Genomic DNA, 27,844 nt, shown 5'->3' on the forward strand with positions numbered 1-27,844 from the left:
TGCTTAATCTAAGAGTCCTTTCCTCCAGGAGGGCTCCTTTACCTCTGGACTTTGCTGCCCAAGGCTCCTGCCCTGGCTGAGGGTTTCTCCTCCCAGACACCTTTGCAGGGAGTCAGTGCCCCATTTCGCGGGGTGACCAGTTGCTCGTTGAGCAAATCAATCCTGCATCTTTGTGCCTGGGTTGGTGGGTCTTCACCTCTGCACAGCTCTGTGCACTGGCCTTGTTAGCTTTGCTAATGACAGCACTTTTCTGATGATAGATGTGCTTGTTTTCTTAGGGAGATGCTTTCTTCTTAAAGGCATACAGCCTTCGGTGACAGAGCTAACAAGGAATTGCAGAAGGGGAGAGCTGGAGGGGACCTTAAAAGGTAATTTAATTTATCCCCTGCCCCAAGGCAGGATCAACTATTCCTATATAATTTCTGACAGATATTTGTCTGCCTTGTTCTTAAAAGCCTCCAGTGACGGAGATCCCACTGTGTCCCTGGGCTGTCTGTCAGAGGGCTCTAATAGTCCTTATTATTAGAAAGTTTTTCTTACCATCTAGTCAAAACCTCCCTTGCTGCAGTTTAAGCCCATTATTTCTTGTCCTTTCCGCAGCAGACACAAAGAACAGATTATTACTGTCCTCTGCTGCTGCCCTTTATGTCTTTGAGGGCTTTCATCATGTCTTCCTTGGTCTCCTCTCGTTCAGACTAAACAAACCCCAGTGTCATCAGCCTCCCTGCTGCCTCCCCACCTTCTGTGGGTGCCAGCGCCGCAGGATGGGGTTTGCTCGGGCAGCTTCAATGGGTGAAGCTGCAACAGCATCCCCTCTAACCCAGGTGAGGGGCTGCTTGCAAGCAGAGTTTGGATGGGTTTTATTTATTTTTTTATTTCTTTTTTTCTGGAAGCTGTGACCAGCACTGTAACCTGTGTTGGCTTCCTGCAGGGTCACCTGGGAGGTTTGGGGAAGTGGTGGTGCCTTCGTGCAATAGCTATGGAAACTGCAGAGCTGCTGAAGGTAGGGCTGGTCTCTGCTGCAAATAGATGTGTCGCATCTGCCTGTAACCGGGCTCAGGAGCTGCTGGCAAAGGTCGGTCCCTTTTGCTGATGGACCTGTGGTGTCCTTGCGTGGATTTGCCATGCTGGTGTGTTTTGTAGCGGCTCCTGGCAGAGCAAGACCCAGTGAGGAGAGCAGTTTGCTGGTTGCTGCCACCCTCATCCCTCCCATCCCCTGGGACCGAGCCCTTGGCACATCCCGTCCTGGCCAGGGATGGACATGTCTCATGGGGACAGACAAACACCTCCACTGCAGCTAAACCTGGGGGGTCCCAGGTTGTCTCCCTGCTCCACAGCCCTGGCCCGCTGTGGCTCCTGCCCTTCTCCCAAAAAAGCAGAGAGCGGGTTCTGCTCAGCTAGGCGTGTGCTTTGACTGGTGTCTTGGCTGCGCACTCAGCCTGATGCCAGAAAACCCAAGAAAAACAGCTCCCTTGTTCCCCACCTGCTTTATCCAGGATTTTTTCACTGCCAGTGGGGACTCCCCACCCCAGTTGCCCATTTCCGCCATCTTCTGAGCTCCTTTCTGTCTGCTTTTACTGTCCCATCGCATCTCTCCGCTGCCTGTGGCTGGGCTGTGGTTTCCCTGGAGCCACCCAGCTCCCGCTGCCCTCCTTCCCAATGCTGACCCCCTGGTCTGCTCTTCTTTAGGCTGCAGCTCTGACTTGTGTGTTTAATATCTAATCACAAACCTGCCTGACAGCTCTCTTCCCTCCCGTCAGCGGTTTGTAGTGTAATGACTGTTTTGTTTCTGACTGTCAGCTTTGCAGGAGGCAGTTTGCTGATAATTTGGGAGAAGAAATTTGGAATTTTTCCACACCCACCCCTCTATTCTTCTAGGTTTCCTAAATATATATATATAAAGTATGTATTTTTCAGGCATAGTAATTATTGATGTTTAAGGGGGTTGGCATCCCCACCCATTCTTCCTGCATGCCTGTGGTGATGAGCTTGGTTTACTGGGATTTAGGATCTTTGTACTTCAGGCATTTTATCAAAGCATCAGGTGGAGGGATGAAACTCCTTGCTCTTCTGCAGTTTGGTCCATTAATGGGAAAAATCGCTTAGGAAAGCACTGTGGCTTAGGAGATGCCAGGATTCCTGGCACCAGTGGAGATGAATGCTGGCTCATTCATGTGGGTTGCAGTTATTTCCCTGGCTCCATGTGCAGGTGGGGAAGATCCTGGTTTTGATCCATCCGAGTGTAACATCAGTTCATGCTGACTCTTCTTTGGCTCATATGATCCACCACTATTTTGTGGTCCGACATTATGGTTCACCAAGATTTTCATTAGGGAAATCAATGAGCCATATCATCCTGGTGCTGTCTTGGTCATTGAAAAAGCATAAATAATGCTGAGGCCTGTCATGTCTCCAGGGCAACAGGAGCAACCATCAAACAGGTCTGGTTTCTGTGCAGAATACCCTAAATCTGTCATTCTGGTGAGTTCTGGACTCAATAAACACCATCCCTCTGCTTCTTTGCAGACCTTGGTTGCGTGATCGTTAACGCCAGCTCGGTGCAATCCTGCCCGGGTGGGGAGAGCGGCGTTGATCCAGCCTTGCCCTGGGGTCTGTGCACGTGTTCATGACTTCTTTGGCTCTGGGGGGAAATCCTTGGGCTTTGCCAGCTAAAGGCTTAGGCAGTAACTTCTGTAGTGTAGCCGCTCTATATAGTGCATGGGCTTAATTTTTTCTTCCATTGAGCCTGGAAAAAATACTTTGTAGGCTGCTTGGCTGTAACGAGGTCTGCGATTACCTCTGGATCTGGACTCACGGCGGCTATCGGCACCGCTGACAGTGGCGTGGAGCTGCTTTGCACCCGGGTGTGCTGGGTGGATGCTCACCTCGCAGGGCCTGATGGATATTGAGATGCAGATGGGTTGTGGAGCTGAAGGGTGCTGCCGAGCACCATGGTGGGCTTGGGCAGACTTAGTTCCCAGTCCGATCTCCTCTCCTGCCTCTGGGCACCATTGTGGTGCCCCTCGCTTGGTGCATGGTGCCCCTGGCATCGCCTCTCCCCTCCTGCCTCCAACCCTGCTGACAGGCTCTTTTTTTTTTTTTTATTCCCCCAAGATTCACACAAATTGTTTTTCTGTTACAAAATTGCCAGCAATTCCACTCAGTGTGAACTCGGTAGCGAGGCATCTCGGGATTCCTCCCCCTGCCTCCTCCCTCCTCTCCTGCCGTCTCCAGCTGCCCGCTCTCCCTCGGGAGCTGTTTTCATCCCACTTTCTTCTCTGATTGGCAATGTTTGCAAAAGAGAAGGCACCTATGCGTGAGAGCAAGGATGGCTCCAGCTCCTTCCCTTCTCCTTGGCTAATGGCAGCCTTCGGCCCTGCGGGATGATGGATGGGGGAGAAGCAACCAGCCACCCAGGTGCCAGCTGCGGCACCTGTGTGGGTGAGGTTGTTGCCCAAAAACCTGAACCTGGGTGTGCAAACCTCCTGCAGTGAGACAGGTTTTCCATGTTACCTCCTCCTTGCCTGGCGTGCATCCCCTGCACTCGCATGGCCAGGCTCTGGCTGTAGCCTCTTCTATCTCAGGAATATGATTTATCTGCTGCATCTTCTTGACTCAAGTGGTATTGAACGGGCTTATTGGAGAGCTGGTTTCTAGACAGGTTGAATTAGGGGTGAGAGCATGTAAGCACATTTTTTTTTTTAAGCTTTCATCTCCTCCTTGCTCTTTCCCTGCTTGACTCTGAGCTTTTTAGGGAGAACGTGCCAGGTCCTGGTGTCAGAAACTGATGTTGCGAATGGAGCCAGATCAAACCTGCCCAACTCTGAGGGTTTGGCAGGTCCTGGTTCCTCCCCTCCCTGCCCTGTGCAGCGCACACTGCTCTGGTCTGCAGAACCCCTTGGTGTCCAGCCCTGGATGTCCACGACGCTCCTCAGCCCTTGTCGCCAGCAGCTTCTGCTGCTCCCAACCAGACTGGGCTGTGGTTGCCAGAGCTCATACAGACCGTACTCAATGGACACGTCTTGGGATGACGAGGCTATCCAATTTACTCTGCAAATTGGTACCCAGCTTTCATAAGAACACTAAAAAAGTCCCGCAAAGCGCAACAGCTTGTGATAGCCTCCCCACCACCCACCTTCCCTCAGCGGCAGGCAAGTATGGATTGCCCAAAAATAGAGATGAAGAGTCCCAGAGGAAGCATATGGCAGATGGGACTAGATCCCTGACTATCAGGTTTTCTGTCAGTTCTTTAACTGTATGATCATCCTCTCTGCTTAGCTTTAAAGTATCGTGCTATTCCCCATGCTGAGGGGATAGACTCTAGCTGTTGGGTTAATGCTTGCGAGGCCTTCTTAGAACTTGGGACTTAGTGATGTAGAAGGTAGATTAGGGAGGTTTCCCCAACATTTTAAAGCTGTGATGCCTTTTGAAGTCTCCTTAAAGCAGTAGCCACATGCAGAGCAGGTGGGATTAGCTGGAGGAAACCAGAAGAGAAAAAGCATATTGCTGTACCTGAGCATCCCCGGATTTCAAGTGGCATTTTAATACTCCTGTCCTGTGGTAAAGATCTCCTAATACAGCACTCATTGCAACAGTCTGGGTGATTTCCTCCTGTTGATTTTGGGTCATGGAAATGGGGCCAGGCACTGCCTGGGATCACTTCTGGGCTGCAGGCTCCTTGGCAGAGCCATGAGCTTTCATGGGGGACCAGTGTGCCAGAAACACCGAGGGGCTTTGCTGGGCCCCCATCTCTTCTTTTTATTCTTTGTTTCCCTTTGTTCATCAGGTACTGGAAGGTGTCTGACTGATGGTTTTGCCTCCTGGGCAGGGTTAGGCTAAGGGGTAAGAGCTGCCTTTCCTGGCTGCCTTCTGCCAGCCCCTGTGAGCTGGAAGTCAAAGTAAAGTTTCTTTTGCAGCTCTGAAATGCACGCTGGCTATGCAAACACAGCCAACTGTCTTCAAGGTAACTTTGTGTTGCAGCTGGACTGTAATCTCTTGAGACAGCCATTGCTTTTGGGATCCAGGTTGTTTCTGCAATGCCTTGTGCTGCATCGGTATAGCAACAAAACATGCAATGCAAAGCTCTGGGGCTGCCCTGAGCTCTCGCAAAGGCCCTGGTGCCCACTGGTAGCATCACGTAACCCCAGGCAGGGCTTGATGCTAAAGAAAGGCAACACCTCCCACCCTGGGAATTGCAGCTGGTTCCTGCGTCTGACCCCTCATGTACATTACCTGCCTCTTGCAAACACCGGGGATGTTAAGCCTGGGCAGACCCAGGGAAGGGGCCTCTCGCTGCCCTGGGCACACAGCCATGGAGCAGGTAGGACCACTGCGAGTTGGCTGTGGCAGATGCTCTTGCTAGATACAAGAGAACACGGGCTGCCTCCATCCTTGGCTTTGCTATTGCAGGAAACAAACTTTCATTTAAGCAGTGACTGCATCCAGGATTTAATTAGCTTTGGCTGGCAAGCCCAACCCTGATAAGGTCACATTGAAGGGAAATGTGATTGGCGTTTCCATCCCAAAGAGCATCGTATCGGGAACTCCTTTGCGGCTTAGATGCATGCAGGGAGCAGTCAGGGGTGTGTGAGTACCGGCACTCCTGCCCCGCTGCGGCATTCCCACGTTTTTTTGGGGGTGTGTTTTGGTTTAGTTTTCTAGCTCTTCCTTTGCGGCTGATGCTCCCCAGTGCAAAGCGCTGAGCTCTGGCAGGAAGGAGGAACGAGCCCTTCCCTCTGTACAGGCTGCGCCCTCCTGGTCGTGGTCCAAGCCAAGTCTTGTCGCATCGGTCCTGGTGCTGGGTGAGCTGAGCTCGCTGGTCCTCTGCAGCTCCCTCTGCATCGTGTGTTTGACTCCTGTTCTGCATCCTGTCCAGCTCATGGGGCTGAACATCATCTCTGCAGCCTCTTAAATACCTGCAGCCAGGCAGGCTCCACTCTGTGAGCCCATCTTTGCTAATTCCCAGGGACTGCAGAGGCTCTTATCCCTGTCAGAGCTATGGATATGCCCTTTCCAGCTGCTATCCTGGGGATCAGCCTGTCTCTGATTTAAAGCTACAGTCGGCTGGCGGCTGCTGCTGCATTTCAGGAAAACAAGGGAGGGAAAAGTCTATCAGAGCTGGTTTCCTCACCAACATCTTGCAAATTCCTCTTAGAAATGGATTCACCTTGCATGTGGCTTTGCCTGCCTCTCTGTCCTCTTACAAATTCAAGGGAGTTTCTTTCCAGCTGAAGGAGAGAGGCCAGGGCAAGGAAACTGGGAAGAAGGGTGGTTTACTGTATAAATCAAATGGAAGAAGTACCATGACCACAGGAAGATGCTGCTGCCTTCATAGGGAAGAGGAGACATGCAGTCAGCTAGCTTTAGCTTTTCAGGAAAAGATTTTTCCCATCCTGTGCATTTTTGACTTTTCAAAAGTTTTCCTCATTTGTACTGGGATGAACCCAAGTTTTCTAGAAATCTTTGCCAAAAACCTTCTTTTTGTATGGCAGGAGAGATAATCAACAATACTTGAATTGCCAAGTCCAGATCAGTGAGTCAGTGGGAAGCAAGAAGAAAACCTCATGCAATGTTCCTGTTGCTTATTGATTGCCGTGGAACATGTCATCCCAAACTGCTGCCCATCGCCTCGCCCTCCCGGGGTGAGCACAGCATGGCACTGGGGGAAAATGGACTTCAGACATGCTTCGGTATTGACTAGCCATGTGGCTTTGGGCAGAATCGACCTGTCTCTGTTAACCCATATGTAAAAGGCAGATCCCTGTAACCTCCTTAACTCTTCTTTTTATGTGCTTTGCAGTCCCAGGGTGTTGCTGGGGATGGCACCGAGTCCTTGACCCCCAGCTGGGGATGCCCCGGGACCCTGAGCTCGGCAGCGGGGCACGGCTGAGCTGCTGGGATGGGGGACCTTGTCCTCCAAGTTTGGAGAAATGCGTCTTTCTCATCTAGGAAGCCACTGACGTGTGTCCTATCCCTTCTGACCCAGATTTCTGGTTCCTTCTGCTACAGAAATAGCCTTCGAACTCGCTCTTTTTAGGCATTTCCACCTTCTGAGCTCTCCCAGCGTGGCCGCCCCGTGCAGCATGTGATTCACAGGCGTCCTCCCACCCAGGGCAGCCCCTCGCAAACAGGCCGGTGCCGTGGATGTCATGGGCAGCCCAAGGACCCTCTCACCTGAGGCAGGGAAAATTCTGCTTCAGGAGAGCGAGGACCTGGAGAAATCCGAGTTATTGCTGGCTCCGATTCGATTCTTTCTCCATCGCATGCTTTTACTTCAGGGCACTGGGAGGAGAAGCCAGGGTCTGCGAGCGCTTGCTACATGTCTGCTAATGACTCAGGATTGCCTCTGTGCTGTCTCCTGGTGGCTGTCTAGCCATCAGCTCAAGCACAGCCATGGTAAATAATATTTAATCCCTGCCTCTGAGTCCTCTACCCTACGCTTTTTCCTTTCTTTTCTGGTTGCTGCAGACAGCGCTGCTCTGCTGCTCTGCTCAGGCTGTGGCATTTACCCGTGAGTGAGGTGTTAGCTGTGACTCAGCTCTCTCCTTGCATTTCCCTTTCCACAGTGTCTTAATCCTAACAGCCCCCCCCCCCTTTTTTTTTCTGGCAGAGAATTTTGCCCAAACACCGCTCTTCCCAGTCCCCATCGCTGGGGTCTCCTCGGCTTCTGTCTCCAGCAGTGCAGGGCTGCCCTTGACGAACATCATTTTGCCCCAAGCACGCCCACGCTGGATGCTGCTGTGGATGTGGCTCTTCTCTTTGCTCCTCTCTGCTGCCCTTCCTCCTCCCAGCACAAAAAAAAAAAAAAATTAGCTGCTGCTTTTTGCTCTCATAGCTTTCTACACCCTCTCCCCACTTGCCCCAGCATGCCTCCTTCCCTTTTAACTGTCAGCATCTGCCTGTGATCAGCCCGTGATAACTCGTCTCTCTTGTCCCAATGCTGAACTTCCCACCAACTGCCTTGGCTTTCTCCTGAGCTGCCCTGAGGCTTCGGAGAAATCCCTGCAGCAGGAGGGAACCTTCCTGATGGCTCCTGTTTCCCACAACCTTCACTAAATCCTAGTGACTAGTAAGATACCTGTGAACTAAATTAATTTCCATCATCCATACTAATGTCTTCTCCTTGCTGTCCTCGCTGGGACAAGAGTCATGCATGGCTCTGCCAGCAGGTCCCAGGCACGGGGGAGTCCTGTGCTGTGACCAGGGCAGGTTTTCCAGCAGGTTTTCCTCTTGGCTGCTCCTACATCCCCAACATTGTCCTAAGGCCAGGGCCAGCTTGATACAGGTGGCTTTGTTTCCCCCCCCCCCCCCCCCCCCTCTCTGTTCAATGGAAGACCCTGCTATTGCCTCCTAAGCTGGGTCTGCTAGTGGCAAGGCTGGTGGTATCCTGAGCAATAAAAGAAAGGAAGGATCGAGTCAGCCGAGTGTGGTGAGCCCCAAGCCTGTCCTTCCCCCAGGCCACGACGGCTGGGGGTCAGTGCAGGATTTCTTGCCTGGTTAGTGGAAATATCGGTCATCTCTGCAATCAGCAAAGCTGCTCCTTCTAATGAGAAAATCCTCTTAAAGCTGCAGGAAGAAATCAAACCTCGTAAAGCATCTGGCTTTTCTTCTCCTGTATAGGGTGGCTTCTGGGATGACTCTGTGGGAAAGGGGAAGGCTCGGACATCTCTTGCAAGGATGTGGAGCGGTCGGTCCTGTGCGCAGGTCTGTCCTGTGGCCGTGGGCTGCTGTGTTACCAGCTGACAACCGCTCAGCCCCTGAGGAGCAGTACTGCTGGGGCTCTGTCCCCATTTAGTGGCCAGACTCTGGGGACAGCCCTCGACATGGCTGAAGGTCCTCTGGAGCAGCACCAGGGAGGGTGGGGAGTTTTGTGAGGCTTTAGGGAGCAAAGGGTCTGTGTGTAGCAGGAAAAGATGTCAAATCCAGGGTGAAGAGAGAGGACACTTGACTCTTTCAACCTCTTTTCTGCCCCTCTCCTTTCCTTGTTCATCCTCTTCCCTCCATCCCCCTCCTGCTCAGATGTCCATACATTATGCATCAACAATTCTTTGCCCACACAGCACTTGCAGAGAGAAACCCGGCTACCGGCTGATGAAAGTTAGCGCCTCCTCTTTAACGCTAGCCCAGGAAGCTGGCCACAACCTGCAAAAATTTAACGTAATTCACAGTACATCCCACCTTCCTCCTCGCAGCCTGCCTCTCAAACCTGTGGGGGAGAGGGCAGCCCCAGCACCCCGGCTGAGCTGGAGAGACTGGGCTGGGGATTAGAAGTGGGGGTCCAGCCCCAATTCCCCTGGGTAACCTTGCCTGGGTTCCCTACTGTAAAATTTGGGCAATTATAGGTCACCCCTCCTTGCAGGGGTGGCAGAAGGCAGGTCTCCTCGCAGGTGGTTTGCAGCATGTCTGGTACCTGGGTGCCTCGTTCAGCCCCCAAAAACGTGCCGGCTGTGGAGCACCATTACGAGTCGTGGTCACATCTGTCCTCAGTTGCCATGGAGACTTTTCCTCTTCCCGATGCCCAGAGGAAAGCAGCGGATAATGGCAGGGACAGGGAGCTGCCGATGGAGCACATCACCCCAGGAGCCTCGCGCCTGCGTGGCCTCTGCCGTCCGGCGTCCCAGAGCACGTGAGACGCAGCATCCCCTCCACGACCCGGGTCCAGCTCCCAGGGGCTTTGCTCCAGCTGCCGGCTGACTTTAATGGTGTGGCAGTGCTGGATATTTATATACAGCAGTCACTATACCCGGGTCAATCCCGGTGGATTCAGACACGCGATCCAGATGTGCGGTGATAGGTATAGCCGTATAATCCCACCTGTGTGCCGCTGCAGGTGATCCTCAATCCCGGCGTGACCGTGGGTGGGCGAGGATCTGGCTCAGACCTCGGGATCTGGGTTTCCATGTTGTGGCTGAAATTTTTTTTCCTTTCCTAAGCAACATGCTGAGGGTCCAAACTCCCTGACCAAGGCACCTCTTTCAGGATTTGAATTTCTGCAGTTTCAACCCCTTCCCCTTCAAGCTGCTGCGGTTGAAGGTTGTCACCTGCTTCTGCTGCCCACCTCCATCAGGGATGGGGTGGTCACCCCCTTCCGCACACCTGGATTCGCTGCAGAAGGGCTGGGGGACAAGGATTGCTCGGTCTTTGGAGCTTGTTGAGCACACGTGTATTTCGCAGACCTGTTCCCAGTGGAAATCAGGCGCGGACAGGCTCCGAGAGGGGCTGTTGGCTTCTTCGCGTGCTCCAGATGGGAAGGGACATGGAGGCAGCAAAGGGTCCCTTTCTGAGACAATATAATCTATTTGCTGGTGGTGGCTCTGCTTATAAACATCTGCCAATACGTATATTATTTAACTGTTATTAAGCCCTCACTAGTCACTGTGAAATTGGGTGGCCAACTCCTCCCGGTTTTATCCTAGTGTGGGGCAGACTGGAGAATTTATCCAGGTTCTGCAATATTTCCCCTCTTCTAGTTATCTTTTGTTGCTTGTCTAGCTCATTTCTGGAGCATTCCAGCCTCTTCCCTGCATTCTCAGAGAGAGATTTCCATGGGCTGAGGCAGCTGGGGCAGAGCAGGGACCCTGGGCTGGCTCCAGCATCGGAGGGATCTGGCAAAGCCCCTTCCCCTGCTCTGTGCCTGTTTTCCGGGCTTTACATTTGGGAGAGGAGTAATATGGACCTTATTTAGAGGCTGTAGCAATATAGGTGTGGGTCTGCAGTTCTTTGCCCATAATGGGGCTGTTCAGGAGTGGGAAATCGGGGTGGAGAGTGGTTTTTTAAGAGGAAAGGGGCTGGATGGTGGCAATACAAATGGTGCTTGAAGGGAGCATAAAGGCTTTCTTAAGCTTTCCAGGTGGATGCTGGAAGAAGATGGAGTGTGTCTGGAAGGGGGAATAGAAGAGGCACATCCCCAAGCCTGCGCGTGGCGGGATGAAGATGCGAGGGTTTGTGCGTGACTGGGTGCATTATAAATGGAAACGTGTGGCTGTGTGGCCGGCGTGGGCGAGGGGCTGGGCACGCGGGTGAGTGTGAGCCTGTGCCGAGGGGGACAGATGTGTGTGGGATGGCTCTGTGTGAAGCTATATTAAAAATATGAGCAAGGCAGACTCTGGTGCTTCAGATGCTCAGGCTTTGCTTCAAAGGGGGACGGAGACGGTGCTGGAGGGCAGGGCTGAGCCTGAGATATCTCAAATTCATTTCACTTCTGCCCCCCTCCTGCTTTTGGAATGGGTCAGCAGGGATTGCACGTGGGACGGATAGGCTTTCACCCACCAAATTTGTATGTACAGAGCCTAAACCTGTCCCTGCTTTTGATGGTTGGACTTGATCTTAAAGGTTTTTTCCAACCTAAACAATTCTGTGATTCTATGCTTACAGCCATGGGTTTTTTTTTTTTTTTGGACTGAGCTGCCACACACGCAGCAGTGAGACCTGTTGATAATGTGGGGGACAACCTCAGAGCAACAGCCCCCCCAGGATACCCAGGTGCTGCGCATATCAATGCTCCCATTTACAGCCTCTGCCAGGCGCTTCGTTCCTCCCCCTGGGTGGAGCTGGTGGGTTTTAAGAATGGGGCGCAGAGAAGCTGGGGCTCTTTTTTTTTTTTTTTTTTTTAATTTTTTAAAAATTTTTATTTGTTTTTTTTCCTGAACCATGCTTGGTGGGGGGCAGGTTTGGCACTGCCTGCTGTGAAGCGCCCTGTTAACGGGGGATGCGACTCTCCGGTGAAGTGGGTGGTAGAGTCAGACTGGTAAGAGGAAAACCCTTTTTGATGGTTGCGTAGATTGGGAACTCCTTGCTGGGGGAGTTTGCTGAGACCGAGACAAAGGGTGTTGTAGGGCGAATAAAAGCATCCTATTAGAATCATGGTATTAAACTTTTGGGGTGCTGGATCCTCAGGGGTGGTCTGATCTGGCCTGGGTGAGGGGGAGGCTGTGATCCTGACCCCCCCCATCTGTAGGTGGCATTTGTGGCCCTTTGCTGGGGCCGTATGGCAGGAGCTCCTGCTCCCCAAAACCTTTCTCACGTGCTGGAGGTGCGAGTTGCTCCGGCCAGCTTGGGCTGCCCAGCAGAGGAGGGAGGATGAGGATGGCTTAGTTCATCGGGAAGGCTAATTAAAGGCAAGGAGCACCCATATCTCATCCTGTGGCGGGTGCTTCAAAGGACTTTTTAGGACAAGTCAGACAAAAAAAGAAATATATGATAAATAATTGAGCTCAGAGGCTCAGCTTTCATGTTCCTCCCATCCAGCCCAGCCATGAAGGGACCTCGAGCCCCTTCTGCAGAGTTGGGGGGGTTTGGGAGTTGGAGGGTGAAACAGCGACTGTGCTGCTGCGAGGCTGCAGCTGAGCTGGGGAGAACAGGAGAAGGTTTAGGAGCCTCTTTTCTTCCTTTTCCCTCCTTTATTGGAAAGGAAAAAGGCTGCAGGTCTCTGCAGCAGGGTTGGCATTGAGGGTGTTTTGGGGAAAGCCAGCCCCCATGGGATCCCATTCCCACAGCTCTCACATGGATCCGAGATGTTGGCTCTTTTCCTGAAGTGCCAGCTCTTGATGTCGTGTGGTTATACGCGATATCTGCCTTCCTTTTCAAATGAAATTCCTCTCCCTTGTGGCTGCAGGACCTTCCTTCTCCATTCCCCTTTTGCAAAGCCTCAGAAAACAGAAATAGACAGACTTGCTCTTGTTGGCTTTCTTCCAAGGAACCTTGGATGTTTTCAGGTCACTCCCGTGATTTTGGGTGGGGGCTGGCTCGTGCCCCCTGCCCGCGGGGTTGGCTGCCATAGGGGATCCCCCGGGGGCCACGACCGCCCCGTCCTGCCCTGCCAGGCCCCGCAAAGGCGCTCGGGGGGGGAGATGTCAACCCAGCCTCGTCCCTGGGACCGGCCTCTCGTGCACGTGTTTTTAATGGGTTTTTGAAAACAGGAGATTGCCTCGTGGTATCTTGCATGCAAGGTTATTGGAAGGAGACCAGCAAAGGTCTATAACCTCTCTGCTGATGAGGATGAAGTGCTTGTTTAATACATTTTAGCTTTCAAATATTTCTCCTTAATGTGTTTTTGAAATGACTGGAGCTCTGAAGGGAATATGTAACTTGTTAGAAAATAGATGTGCCGATTAGACCGCATTTCAGCTCATTTAGAGACATTTCACCGCCTCGCTTGGATCTGCCGTGATCAAAACCCCTGCCTCTCTGCAAGCTGCGAAGTCGGGGAGCTGTCAGCCGACATCCCCCCCCGGTGCGGCCCCGGTGCCAGGGCTGGGTTTGCTGGTGCTGGTGCCGAATGCGTGGGGCTTTGCCGGTGGTGCGGGGAAGCTGTCACAGCATCTGGTTTGTGTCGGGTTGTCTTGGCCCTTCCCAGCTGCTCGGTTTTATGTCCATCCCAGATACCCTAAAATGTCTCTAATCTGCTCCTCGGTGGCCAGGGCAGCTCCCACCGCTAGGAGGGAGTGGATTGCACCTCTCTCCTTGAATTTCCCACCTGATGCTCCGTACAAATGGAATCTGCCCCTGGGTTCACACCAGGCAGCGGTGTGGGTCTGCGGTGGGAAAGCCCAGAGCCTGAGGGGAGGGCAGGATCTGTCCCACAGAGGTTAATTAACTTGGCTTGGCAGGTCCCTGGATATGGGATGGCCCCGCAGGGCGGCCACGCTCCCCTCCAGCATGGGATGGTTCAGACTTTCCCGGTGGCATCTCTCAGAGAGCGGCAGATTAGGATTTGGTATTAAACGAGAGACTTTTAATGCCGGGGGGAACTTTAGCTCCTCTAATCTGCCTACCAGCGAGACACAGACTGGAGGATTTCACTCCATGTTATAAACACTTCACCTCTTATTACATCTCCGAAGTGCTCCCAGGTCTAACGGCAAATCTTTCCATTCCCGTTTTTCATTCATCTTTTTTCTCCCTCAATCCTGTCCCCCCTGCCAGCAGGCAGAGCTCCCCTTCTCCCCCTCTCCCACCACAGCAAGATGCAGTTGCAAGGGTGCAAGGTGGCAATGGGCTGGATTTTGAGATGGTAGGGCTGCCTGGGAGCATGGGACGAGCCTGCTGGGGTACATCACCGAGCACGTTGCAGCGAGCTCCGTCCCTGAGCGCAGCCCGTGCCAGCCCCGGGATGCCCTGACCCCCGCTCCAGCCACGCGTGCTGGGGCATCCTGCTGTCAGGAGCACGTCAACCCCATCAAGATGCACTTTGCTGGCGCTGGAAAAGGCTTTTGCCCCACGGATGTTCTCTAATGGAGCCAGCGTTGCCGCGTTCCCCCCGTGCCGCTGGGCAGCAGCTCTCCAGCTAATGCAACACTGCGGGGAGCGCGGGGGCTGCGAGGGGTCAGGGTTAGCTGGCGTCTCCTCCACCTCCCCTTCCCCTCGCTGGGGAGGTGCTGGTCGGCTCCACAGCCCCTCTCCCATGGGGATGGGAGCAGCACCGGTGCGGAGGGAAGGGGAGAAAACCTGCAAGCCCTCCTTACTAGTCCTGGGAAATTGTGCAAAACAAAGCGGCTGCTTATTTATTTTTTTTTTCCTGCCCTATCCCTCCCCGTTCTCCCTGGTGGACCTTAGGTTCGTTTCTCTCGGCAAGGAAGGTGCCAGCTGGGGTGAGGTGCCAGCGGGGCACCTTTGTGTTCTTGTCACGCTATGGGGGCTGTTCTCCCCCTGGACCATGGGTGCCCAGAGCCCGTAGCTGGGTCCCCACCGCGGTGGGCACTGCCAGGAGGCGACTGAGCCTCAGCGCCGGTGCCCTGATGCCGCCGGTGCCCTGATGCCATCGGTGCTCTGCTACAGAGGAGCTTTGCTGGCTGCTTGTACGGGGAATTTGCAGTTTTCAAATAACGGACAAGCCCTGTCGCTGCGTTAGCTGGGAGCTGCTGGTCCCAGGGGGCCAGGTATGGTCATGGCTTTGCTGGCAGCATTGCCACCAACCTTTTTGCTTCGTTTCTCCCGACTCATCTTTACAGGAGAAGCAATACCACTGCCCGTGCAGGACCGTGGCAGGATACCACCCATCCCGCCCCTCTCCCAAGAGACGTGCAAATGCTATTTTGCTGTCCCCTTCCGAGGTATATATCGTCTTATGAACCCTCCTCCGGCACATCACCCGGGGCTGCCTCTCCTGTGCATCCCCCACGGGTCCGGCTGCCTCTCCCGCTGTCAGTGGGTGATGGCACGTGGTGGCAACCGCACGCCAACCCCATCGCTCCTGGCATTTGGGCTAGCCACCTATCGCTGAATAAAATGTAGGGGCCTTTAAGAGGGAGCGGAGAGGGGGAGCCGTCTCCCCGCACATTAATCTATCATGAGCTAATGTGTTTTTCCCATTTGTTCCTTTGTACATCGCCGAGCTGCGCGCTCCCACGCGCACACACCCCGGCGCGCGCTCGCACCCGCGCTCCCGCTCGCTCGCACTCCTGCCTCCGTCTCCCATGGTTGGCTGGGCCTGAGCCCCTCGCGGAGAGAAAGGAAAGAAAAGAAAGCAAGCAAGCAGAGCAGAAATGGGGAATACACCCTCTCAAGGCATGTCACTCTCACTATGTGCATCCATTCTTAAGTAGCAGGTATTTTTTTTATTTGTGTGGTTTTTTTTCCTCCTCCCTCCACGTCGCCGGGGCAGTGGTGCTGATGACCGGGGGGGGAAAAAATCGCTGCTCCCGGCGCTGGAGTTTGCTGGCTGTGAACTGACATCTAGGAAGGGTGCGCGTGGGGTTGAGATGCTCTGGAGGGGTGTGCGTGGGGTTCGGATGCCCACGCCGGGGATGCGGTGCCCCGCCAGCGGCTCCCCCCGCACAGGGGACTGATGGGCTGGGGGATGCTGAGCCGGTGCCGGCGGTGATGCTGCTTCTCAGGATTGTTTGTTGTCGGGGCCGACTTGGTCTGAGGGGATAAAGTAGCTGGAGAGCCGCTGTCCTAGAAACGCTGGTGCGGGGAGCCGGAGCGATGGGGTGTTTGGGGGCGGGGGCTCACTGGGGATGCTCGAAGAAATCCGTTATTGTGCCTATGGCTGTTTCAGCTCCGTTGTTGCCGTATTGTGCATTAAACATGATGTTTTGCTGACCGAGCCGGGCTGGATGCTGCTGGGCTCTGGATTTCCTTTCTTTGCGAGCTTGGGAAGACAGAGCGGTGAGGAGGAGGGAGGCTGCGGGCTGCTCTCCTACCTGCTCTCTCCCCTTTTTTCCTTCCACCCCCCTGCTGCTGAGACACAAAGGGCAGGATGAACTGCGGGGTTGCAGGTTGCCCCTCATGAGATATTTTCAGCATCCTTGCAGGAGGAGGAAAAAAAAATCTGGTGCATCCCAGGCTGGGCTTGGGCGTGGGGGGGAGGCGTCGGGGAGGGAAACTTAAAATAACTCCAAAGGCTGCCTGCCCTCCCCTTGCCCTGTGCCACGGCCAGCTGCTCCCCGCGTGTTTGGGGGGTAAAAGGAGAGCCACGGTGGGGTCTGTTCCCCCTGCCGTGTGTGCACGCAGGAGCAGGCGTGGGTGGGTGTGGGCGTGGGTGTCCACGCGTGTGCACGGTGTGCTGCGGGCACCAGCGCTGCCCTGCCCCGTGCCAACCCCAGTGGGTGACAGGGACGCTGCCAGGGCTGTGCTGCCCGTGGTTTTGGGGGTCCCTTTGTCCGCCTTTGCCGCGGGGAGCGCCCAGCCTTCGCCCCGCAGCCTCTCCCCTCTTTGTTCTCTCTGTTTTCACCCTGGCTACGGTGAGACAGGCTGGGGAGTGGCGATGCTTCGGCCCCCGCACCCACCCACCCACCCGCCGCTGCGTGGGTGCCCCAGCACCCAACTCCCGGGGAAGTTGGTTTTGGCTGTGCTTGGCCCCGGGAACGCGCCTGGAACCGGCCATGGGGCCCTTGGGAGCTGTGCCCCTTCATGGGTGTCTCGGGGGGGGTCACATCCAGCCACCCCTTGCTTAAGGATGGAGATGGAAGGGGTCCCTCTGCTCAGCTGGTCTGGGCAGGGGGTGGGTGTCCCCTACCCTGACATCAGGCAGGGAATTCAGCCCTTCCCTAGAGCTGGGTCAGTCCCAGGGACCCCAGACTTGCTCAAGGTCTTACCAGCACCTGGATCCTGAGGGTGCGGATGCTTTTCAGTCCCTTTGGTTGCTCCATGGCTTTCACACCGCTGCTGGTGCGGGGGCTGCTGTGTGGGATCCCCCCCCACCCCGGCAAACCCAGCCCGGGGTTCAGGGCAGTGCCCCCACCGAAGCTGCCCGAAGCCACATGGTTGCTCCAGCCCCAGCGGTGGCTCTTCCCTCATTTTAATGAGGAATACATTTCCAGTCTGCTAATTATTTCCCACCAGACTGCCCCTGAAGCTGTCAGCGTTCACATGCCTGTGGAAAAGGCTCTGTGCTCCTTCTGACAGGCGCCCTGTTCCCCCAGGGAGCTGCTGGTGGGCTGTGATTCCCCTCCCTGGGGGGGCGAGCGAGTGAGGAGGGAGAGCAGGGCTGCCGAAGGGCTGGTGTTTTTGTGCAAAGGGAGCTTTAGTCTTTGTCAGGAGCTGTCTCTCCCCTCCCAGGCAGGATGGGCAGGGAGGGATGCTCGCCCAGTTTGTTTTTTCTGGAATGTCCTGGTCATGGTCTGGGAGATGCTCGTTCCCCTCCTGGGGAGCTGGGCTGGAAGGGGAGAGCGTGGGGGACAGCCTGGGTGGCTCTGGTGCTAAGAAGTGGCTTGGTGATTGCACTGGACTGGGAGGTGGTGGGGTTAGCGCTGGTGGGGGGGTTAACATTGGTGCCAGGCTCAGTCCTGGTTCCCCATGCAGGAAAGCTGCATAGCTCCCCCAAAATGTGTTTTTTTTCCCTTTAGGGAAAGGGGGATAAAGGCACCTCTCTGCTGTGTTGGGGCAGGTGTGAGCCTGGGGCACGAACCTGCTCCGTCCTGGCTGGAGACCTCCACCCCAGTGGGGAGGTCACGTCTGTCCCCCCACATTTTTTTCCTCCCTTTCCCCTGGTGCTCGCAGCATCAGCCTCGCAGCAAAGGCCCAGCCTGGTGGGAAACACCCACCAGCGCCTGCCTCTTTCTTTTTCCACCAAGAAATTCTCTGTACCGAAGCCTTGCCGTGGAAGCAGGGAGGCCCTGGGTGCCTTTTGTTGTTGTAGGGACCCAGGTGGGTGCTGCCTTGGGGGTCCCCACTGCCGCGTCTGCTGGGGGGAGCAGGGCGGGAGGGACACAGCCCAGCAGTGCGGAGTTTAATTATAGAAATTGATTCTCCTCGTTGCCACGCATCGATCCCAGCCGGGGTGCACGGTGGCTGCCTCTGCACCCCAGGGACACTCCTGGCACGCACGGACACTCGTGAGCGACGTCCCACGGCGCGGAGCGCAGCCCGGGGCTGCAGGGAGCATCCCCACGCAGTCGGGGCTCGGGGACTGGGGAGGGGGCCAGGGCCAGGCTGGCTGCGGTCCGTCTTTGGGGACAGAAGAGGAGGCAAACGGGTACGGGTGTCCCCAGGGTGCTGTGTGCACGGACAAGTCTGTTTAAGCTCCTGCTGTTAAGATTTTATTTCCCAGTGTGTTGGGGGAGGAAAGAGGGAGGCTGCCAGTTGGAGGGGTGTTTCGGAGAGGCTGGAGGGTGCAGCAGAATGTGGTTTGAACCAGGCATTGGGAAGCTGTGGTGTGCAAATGGGGGGAAGGAAGGGTGCTGTGCCACGGTCCCTGCTCCCGGGGGGACTCGCCTCTCCAGAATTTTGCTCTGCCCCCAGTGCTGGGGTAGCATCCTTGGCTTGCTCTCACTTGCAATTTGCGAAGCACAAATTGCAGCTTGCTCCAGCCCTGCGGCTCTTGGGTTGGAGGTGCTGGACCTCCAGCAGAGCAGCGTGGTGGGGGCCAGCACCCACGGTCCTGGGGGGCTGCGCTCGGGAAGGGGCAGTGCTGGCGTGGGGCTGGATGGGAGCTGGTGGGGAGGTACGAGAAGGATGAAGAATCTCTTTGGTGCCAGCTCTGTGGCTGTGAAGTTCTTCCATCACCAGCGCTTTGCTCAGTTGGCTCTTTCCCAGCAGCTGTGGTCAAGTTTTGTGACTATTATTATTATTAAAACACCTCTAGGTGGGGGAGGTGAGAGATGCCTGGTCTGAGGTCCCTGGGGTGGAGTGTAGAGACTGCTTGGCCAAGCTTTGCAGAATTATTGGATTCAAAAAGCAGTGAGCAATCTTGTTAGCATCATCTGGGGAGGCCTGGAGCCCGCAATGGGTCCATGTGAGTGGGTCTTACCCACCAGACAGGCTCCATCTCCAGCAGCCGTGGCAATACATGTGGATCTGGGGAGGTCCCAGCTCATCACCGCAAAGATCTTCAGCTCGAGATGGGAGAGCGCGTGCTCTTACCCATCAGCTGTGCTTGCTCCCCATCAAAGGTCCTCATTAACCCCCCTCCTGGCTGTGCCAGGCTGCAGGTGCACCAAGACTCAAAGAGGCACTCGGGAAAGGAGCTTAAATGCTTGTTAAAAAATTACTGATTTGCTCCTCGCCGCCCAATGGGGATAATAAAACTTTGCTGTCAGCTGTTTTTATTTTTTCCCTCCCCCTGCATGGTTTCCACTTTCAGAATAAATGCAAATGAAGAATTTTTTTTTTTTTTTTTTTTAAAATTCATCTCCAACAGAAGGACTGATGGAGAGGGCTGGGTGGGGGCGGGAGGAAGAGGAAGGGGGGGGACAAACACTTATGATTTGTTTGTTCCCCCCCCCCATTCTGAAATGTTCTGATTGCAAAGGGAGGAGGGTGAAGGAAGATGATGCGTTTGGGCTTCTAGCACAGCTAATAGCTCCAGGCTGGGAAATGTAGCATCTGCATTCCAGCCCCAAACTGGGAACCAGTTTTCAAGCATAACTGGGAAAGGAGAGTCAAAGAGCAGCTTCTCTTCCAGTCCCAACCCCGTAGCCCCTTGCTCAGGTCACCCCACGCTCTCTCAGAGCTCAGACCTTGGAAAGGGCTATCCGAAAAAGGCTGGGCCGTGGCCGTGGATGGAGGCGAGGGCTCCCCGGGCTGCCGACACCGCTCCTCCTCACCCGTGGGTGCTTCCCTGCCCTCTGCTCCAGCCGAGCCCGCAAACGGCCGCTTTGGCTGGCGTTGTCGGATCTCCTCCACCTCAAGTTCATATATTTCAATTACAGCCTGTTAAAAGCCTCCATGTTTCAGGAGCTGCCCAGATTTACGGCTCCTGTCCTGCGGCCAGCTCAGCTTTTCCTTGAGCTGTAGCTCTCGCTCCAGAGCTGCAGCCCCCCCCAGAGCGCCGTGGGGCAGCCCCCAGCCCCCTGCCCAGCTCTCGCTGCCCCACAAGCTCTCACCCACCTCGCTGCAGCCACTATGATGGGAAACAGCTTTTGGCTCCTGACCTGCCAGAATTTTCCCCAATATCTCCTTTCCCGAAGTGCCCAGCGTTTTCCCTGTGAGCACCCTGGGATTATGGGTATCAAAATCTTAGGGTCAGTGGCTCTCCTTAATTGGCTTAATTACCCATGGGAGGCAGGCATACCCAAGGTGGGGAAGAGATGCTGTAACTCCCAGTAGCTCGAGTCCCAGAGAGATGGTTTTGAAAAGTGGTTGTGGCATCTGGTCTTGGTTTTGTGGTTTTCTTTTTAATGGGAGATTTTGAGCTGAAATGGGACCAAGCGCAGAACGACAGAGGCTCGGATCCGGTACCCGCCGGAGCTCGGAGGGAGCTGGCAGCTCGCCATGGGAGCAGGCGGGAGGGACGGAGCGCTGGGATGGGATTTCGGGGGGATGCATTGCCCAGCGTAGGATCCCCCGGTCCTTTACGAGCCCTGTGGTGGAGGGAGGGGAAAGGGATGAAAATGGAGAGGTGAATCCAACGATGTGCAGGGAGGAAAGAGCCACGCAGGGACCTGGCCCGGGGGCTGCGGTGCTGGGTGCCCACAGCCGCCAGGGTGCCCTGGGTTCCATTTCTTGCTCTGACACGGATCTCCAGCTGGATACCAGGCATGGCACCGCAGGCCACGCACGTTTCTAAAGCGCTGGCATGTTTCAGAAGCCAAATTGCTACTGAATTGGTGTGCATAAAGCATACACATCTCGCAAGCCTGTAGTCAGTCTCATGGTGCTGCCTTGCCCATCTCCTGCTCTGCCTGGAAGCTCCTTAGTGACCCTGCGTGCTCCGAAATCCCAATATTTTGGGGTACCTGGAGACAAGACTGCCTTAGAGAGAAATCCCTGCTCCAGCTGCCCAACACCTGGGCTTGGCGAGCCCTCTCCCAGCCTTACCGAGGGGCTTGAGTCACGCTGCTCTTCCCGAGCATCCCCTCGCTCTCTCCTGGCTCCGCGGGCTGGAGCCGGGGCTCGCAATCCCATCCATCTGTCAGTGGCTCGGAGGCGGCTCGGCCGAGCTGAGTGGCACAGTAATAGGGTGTGAAACAACCACCTGTCAGTTGACTTGCCTTCTGCGGCTGCCATGGCGCTTGGCAAGGGCAGAGCTGGAGATGAATAAACTCTCTGCTCCCGTGTTATTTGGAGGGATGCTGTCACGGCACTCAGGGTTTTTATTTGGCTCGGTGGTTTTATGTTAATGAACCAGCTCTCTCGCGCTCCGAAAAGAGAAGGGAAAAAGTGTCACTTTGGATCTTCATGCATGGAAAAATACAGCACCTCCCTCCTGCAATTAGAGTCGGATCTCTGGGAAAGCGCATGGGGAGGCAGGCAGGGCTGGAGACATGGGTGTCTGCCTCTGCCGAGGCCGCATCGGCTGAGCTGCTTTGGCCAGCACGTGCCTTTTTCTGGCTTCAACATTCTGTTTGCAGTGACCTGCTAAACCCACCCCGGGGGGGAGGCCCAAAAAGCCCACGTTCGCTCCTCTTCCCGCATCATGTGGATGAGACCATCCCAAGCTGCTCTGCCTCTCCGGAGGGCTGGAAGGGCAGCGCTGGATCCTGGCAGCTCCTGACCACGGGACACTGTGATGCTTTCAAAAGAGAGGAGGGCAGGGTGGTTTTGGATGACACAACCTCCTCCCAGGTGCTGCGGGCTGATCATTTTTGCTTCCCAGATAATTTGCTTCCCAGATCATTTTTTCCCCTGTGGAGCATCTCCAGCAAGGAGGGACCTCCAGCCCTGGGGACCAGCAGCCGGCGTCTGCGAGGGGCAGTGGGTACATGGAGGGGGGGGCGATGAGGAGGGGCACAAGCCAGATCCAGCTCGGATCAGTGAGTATCATCGAGGAGCGTGAAGCGGAGAGGAGATGCGGTGAGAGCTGCAGAGCCACGGTCCTTCTCCAGCCGACCGTGCCACGCGTGTGCCCGCGGCACGGGGGACCGGCCAGCCCCGTACTGGGTCCCTTGTAGAAGTGGGGGACGAGGTTATGGGGGCCACATCCCAATAGCCCTGCGGCCACCAGAAAGCAGCGGAGCAGAGGCAGCGCCTGCCTGCTCGGCCGTGCAACAGGCAGCCCCGGCGCTGCCTGTGGGCTGCAGAATCTGTCTCATTTCAGGAGGATTAATGATTCCAGCATAATTTGAAAAACATTATATGGCTCATTAAAAACACATTGCCCAGACCAAACACAGAGTAGTTGCGTGTTTCCAGCCCTGCCAGCTCACCTCCCCGTGCCAGCCTGTGGCATCGCCCTCTGCCCGCTGGGCCGCAGGGGATGATGATGAGGCCGAAGGCTGTGCTCGCCACATGTGGAGCGTGCCTGGCCGGGCGCATGCGGGACAGCCGTCCACCTTTCCTTCCTCCTCCAGCTGCTTCTGGGAGCGCTCGGGGGGAGCCAGCCAGCTGGGCACCGTCTCCCCTTGGGATTTTTTGGCGACGCTGAGGTGTGGGTCTGATTTGGGGAAAAGACATCAGAGCACAGCTGTTCGGAGCATCCTCTGCCCTCCCCTCACCTCTGTGGGGGTGAGCGTGGGAGGCTCCCGGGGACCCCTTGTCCCCTCAAAAGGGACCTGATGTCCAGGGCTTGGGAGGGTGAAAGGGACTGTCCGTGTCTCCTTCCCCCCACACCTGCTCCGTTTCTCCCTCCTCCCTTCCCGCATGCCTCCTCCTTTCTCTCACCTTCGCCGCTTCCTTTCAACTCTCTCCATGGTGGAGGGGGAATCAAAGAGGTGAGCAGTTTGGGATTTTCAGTCCTTCCTCATCTGCTGCGCTGCGTGAAAAGCAAAGCCTCTAAAGGACACTCAAGGACACTGAGATGGTGCCTTCCCCACTCTTCTCCCTGCCCTCCTCCTCTTCCTCCCCTGCAGAAAGCAATGCCCTGCTCCTGTCCCGCTGTCCCTGCCCTGGAGAATGGCCCATGGCTTGGCCGGGCTGATCCTCCATGGCTCCTGGCTCCATCTGTGCCACTATTTTGTCCCCCCCAAGTGTAAGCTGGCCCAGGCTCAGCGGTGTGAAGCAGCATCTTCTCCATGCACGAGGTCCCTCAGGGCCAGGTGGCCGCTAGAACTCTTGGACAGGGACCTGTGCTGCTCCTTCAAGACCTGCATGAGGATGCAGAAGCAAATAAGGGCTCCTGCTCCTGCTGAGCCCCGGGGAACCGGTACACATGGGCAGCTCGGGGCAGGATGGCTTCGGTCTGGGCACTGCCGGGGTCTCTGTCCCCAGGATGCAGCAGGACCTTGAGCAAATTTCTCAACCACCCTGCGACTCAGTATCTCAGCCAAAATAACTCTGGGGAGGTTGTGGTACTCCACGGATAATAATTAGTTCTTTTCAGCTGTCAGTGCCAGCTCTTCAAAAAAGCAAGTCTGTTATCTCCCTTCCACATGTGGAGAAGCCAGGGTGCTCCTAGGGCAAAGTCCTTGGCCCAAGGTCATGTACGGTGAAGGGGAGACCGAAACCAGGAGCCAGGACCTGCTGCTGGTGTCTCAGCTTGGGAGGCTCGGCAGCACGGGCAGTGCTGTCTGCTGGAAACACCCCCAGCTTTTTCCTCCCCCAACACCAAGAAAATCCTGAGGATGAGGTTGGAGAGCTCAGTCTTTCTCCGTGGAAAATGTTGTGTAAGAGGAGCCACATTTGTCCCCCTCCTTTTTCAAATTTCCACTAGAAAAGCTGTATTTCGTCACTCAGGTCTCATTGCAAGCAGGGGAGAGGATGTTCTTACAGGTAAGACCTACCTTCAGGAGTGGGAGCATCGCCCCTTGTGCCAGGGTTAGGCAGGTCGCATCCTGCCTCCGGGCTCTGCTGTGTCTGTGGCAGGGCTGGCTGGGGTCCCTGGGTCCCTCCGGGCACCCGTGGCTGAGCACCCTGCCCTTGCTGAGGGCTGCCGGGTACCACAGCCACCGACAGCAGCAAATTCGCTCCGGAGTGTTTCCTGGCATATTACAAAACATGGCATAAATAATTAAACCTGAACTGCAATTATCAAAACAAATGAATAAAGCGCATTTAGGAAGGATTTTCCACTTTTATTTCGTGCTTCTTGTTTCTCTCCCGTTATGCCTTTAAGATTATTTACTCTCTCTGGGCGTGAAATCCATTCCTGAACCACGAGCCTTTGAATCCGCACCCTGATCTGCAGGGATGTGCGCAGCCCGGGCCAGTCCCGGCGGCTGGGGGTGGGGGGAGCTGCACATCGCAACCAAAATCCCCCCGCTTGGGTCTGAGGGTTAAAACCCACCACAAAACCAGGGACGATGGGGCTTGGCCGAGCCTCAGGCCGCCCTGGGAGCATCCTGAGCGTGGCATGGCAGAGCTCCAGCAGCGTTGCCGAGTCCTTCAGTGTCATTTATTGGGGTTGCAGCCACGCAGGGGTTAGAAACGGCATTCATCACCCCGCTACCCTCCTCCTCCTCCTTGCTGGGCAAAGGGGGGCCCCTGCAGAGCCCCCCACATGAGCTGCCCGGTCTTTGCCCTGTGGCTGAACCCTGAGGGCAGCGATGGAAGAACTGACACCCGAGCGAGGACACAACGGAGCAGAGCTGGGCTTGGGGCGAGGGGACAGATGTCCCGCGGCCGTGGGCGTGATGGATGAGCTGAACTGCCTCCCGGCGCTGGGCACAGCTTTGCCCGCTCGCCAGCAAAGAAAGAGGTTCTTGTGGGTGCCGAGGTCTCGCCGGCTCGGCTGTCCCCTGCCCGCCCCTGCCCTTGTCACCCCGCTCCTCCAAGCACAAGGGCTTGCGGCGGGGAGGAGATAAATCACCCCATGTCCCTAAAAACAGAGGCTCAAAGCAGCTCTGGGCTGTTTTGTTGGCAGCCAGGCACTGCCTGGGCTCAGCCGCCTGCGGGCAGGATGCTCGGGGGGGTCTGGACCGGTGGGGCAGAGCCGGGGGAGCCCTGCACAGCACCTCTGCCCTCCCCATAAGCACCCATATCAGTTTCTGCCGTTGTGCTCACTTACAGGGAGCATGTCAGTGTGATGCTGGCCCCATATCAGTAAGCAGGTTCAAGCTGGGGCCGGGAAGGTGCTTTTCGGTGCTGGGATTTCGGAGCTGACATTGCCCAGGCTGGGAGCTGGCAGGTCCCCAGGCCAGGCTGTGCTGCTGCACACATCAGGGCACAACGAGGTTGTGCTGCTTCACATAGGACAGAAAGGTCCAACCTCAGTATTTGCCGGGAAAACACCCCACAATAAGCCCACCTACTCTGATTCTCCCTTGCTCTTCCATGCCCACAACTCCTCTTCCCAACAAGCATCCCACACTTGGGCTGGGAGGCTGAGCGGGGCAGGGTCCCCTTGGCGAGACCCCGCAGCAGCTGCAGAGCGGGGCATTTCGGGGTTCGTCTGCAGCCCGTGTGCGTGAATGTTTGCTTCCCTACCCATGGGACCAAACCCCCTGTGAGCAGGGGAGACCGTGTCCAGCACCGTGGGTGTGGGGTAGAAGGGGGCTGCCGCTCTCGTGCCCCCACGGCAGGGCACAGCCTGGCTCCCCATCGCTCTCCGCGCTGTGTTTCATTCTCAGATGCTTTCTGCTGCTGCTCTTTTGTTTCAGATTTATTATGTGTTTGCTTGCTGATTTATTTGTTTATTCCCCTCCATCCCCGGCAAACTTTCCCACCTGGATTGCGTTCATTCATGAATCTCCTCCTTTCCTGTCCCTAACCAGGGCTCGATCGAATTGCAGGAGGGAAGAAGCCAGGACTCTGTTCCCTTTGTTTAAAGTCTCCAGGTCAGTACCGGGGCTGGGGGCCAGCAGCGTTCTCCTCCCCACCCTGCTTTTGTTTCATGTTCGATGTTCGCTCCTTCCCCGACCCTCTCCCGGGTACAGGGATCGTGGTGGGTGAGGGCAGCACCTGTAGCTCGTTTTTCTGGGTGTTTATAGGAGGGTGCTGCCTAGTTTCTGGTTTGCATTGATGATTAAGGCATCAGCTCCCACCCTCTTTGCAGGGGAGGGAGGGTTTTTGAAGCTGGGGATGGTGTCTGCAGCTGGAGGCATCACTGGTGCTCCTGGAGGGACTGGGTCTCTCTCCACCAAATGCTGGAACTTGCTAGGTTTGAGATTTTCCTTGCTGGGAATGGGAGGAGAAAGCTTTCAAAGGGGAATGAGAGGAAGATGTTGGCTCTCTGGGGGTTAGGTGGAGAGGCAGGTGCCTTATCTAGGAGCTGGCTGTGGAAGTGTGGCTGGTTTAGAAAAGCTGTAAGAGGGGAAATGTGGTGGAATCTGTTCAGTAGCAACCCCTGCTGGGTCTGTCATAATAATAGATTTTATTTCTGTGGCATCTGTCGGCCTCTAATGGGCTGGGTGTTCACATTTCTAGAGATGGTTCCAGTGCCTCGGCAAAGATTTCAGCATTTCTTTTTTGGGAGGCTGAGAAGTGCAGCAGAGCCCTGTCAATCAGGGCAGCAGCTCTGAGCTAAAATAATCCCAAGAGCAACAGCAGCAGCACCGGTCAGTCCTGATCCAGGTGATCAGGAAACCACCTGACTTCAGAAAAAAACTCCTTTTCCCCCAGCAACATCCGTGCTCTCCAAGAGCCCATCCCATAGCCATTCCCCAGGGCTGAAAGCTGCAGGTATCACGCAGCATCCCTGGAAGGACACCGACCCACGCCATCCCATTTCCTTCTGCTTTAGGCTTATTTATTTGGGACTTTGGTGGCCTCCTGCCCTGGAGCAGGTGGATTTTGTGTGCTGGTGCCAGCTCGAAGATAAGGGGAGCTGCACCGGTGTGTCTGTCTGTCTTAAGGGATGTGCACGGCTGTCAGGCAGCTGGAGTCCCAGCACAGGCAGGGCTGTGCCGGGGAGGACAGCCTGGAGGTGGAGGAAATCAAGCTTGTAATACATGGGGTGTGCCAGGCCTCCCGACACGAGAGCCTTCTCGGTGTAAAACCAAGGGGCTGGAACAGCACGCTGTAATTTAATTGCGTTTCCTGCAAACGCCTTGTTGAGTTGTAATGAACACATTATCCTGAAATGGGAGTGGGGAAGCAGGATGAAGACAGCAGCCTACGGCTGGGCCGTGCATCCATATGGGGATCTGCCCCAGGTGCCGAACGCTGTTCTAGCTCGTTTGCCGTCCCAGAATTACACATGCAATCAAGTTTCTGGCTCCAAACAGCATGCACGCTTGCCCCTCAGCTGGAGAGCAGATTGCGTGGCTGCTTCCTCGGGGCCGCGCGGGAAGGAAGGCTTGGAGGCTGTGCTTGTGGCCATGACTTCTGTTGTTCTTTGCAGGAGCTGGGAGTCGGTTTTCTGGGCTCGAGGCACAGCCAGCCCTGGTAGTTTCATCGCTGGTGTTCGTGGGGAGGGCTGCAGGTCCTGCTGATGCTGAACCTCAACGTACTGGGGGGGAAAGTAGTATAATGGTGATGCTTTGTTGGGATTCAAGTTCTTGAATGGGTCAGGCAGCACCTGGAGGTGTTAAAACCAGCACAAGGAGGGCTGAGGGGAGGGGGTGAAGGTAATGGATAGGGTCTGTGGGATTTGTTGGGTTTCTGGGATCTTTTTAAGACCAGGAAAGACCCTTCTGATCACCCAGTTTGA

At 55.6% G+C, this 27,844-nt stretch overlaps 1 protein-coding gene and 1 long non-coding RNA gene across 3 annotated transcripts in view; both read left to right on the plus strand.

Annotated features, from left to right (window-relative positions):
• Positions 1–323: 323 nt before the first annotated feature.
• Positions 324–12,138, plus strand: LOC138685792 (uncharacterized). Its single transcript, XR_011325211.1, has 3 exons — positions 324–368; positions 9,979–10,160; positions 10,842–12,138. It is a non-coding gene; the product is annotated as an uncharacterized lncRNA (long non-coding RNA).
• A 3,121-nt stretch (positions 12,139–15,259) lies between these two features.
• Positions 15,260–27,844, plus strand: part of SRCIN1 (SRC kinase signaling inhibitor 1) — an 81,819-nt gene continuing 69,234 nt past the window's right edge. Inside the window, exons 1-2 of one of the 2 annotated variants that reach the window (XM_069786447.1) lie at positions 15,260–15,545; positions 25,968–26,030. The gene's annotated coding sequence lies outside the window, so the exon portion shown is untranslated. The remainder of the gene's footprint in view (positions 15,546–25,967; positions 26,031–27,844) is intronic. The other variant, XM_069786448.1, reaches the window with a different exon arrangement.

Source organism: Haliaeetus albicilla, chromosome 7 (assembly GCF_947461875.1).
Source record: "Haliaeetus albicilla chromosome 7, bHalAlb1.1, whole genome shotgun sequence".
Classification (NCBI taxonomy): Eukaryota; Metazoa; Chordata; class Aves; order Accipitriformes; family Accipitridae; genus Haliaeetus; species Haliaeetus albicilla.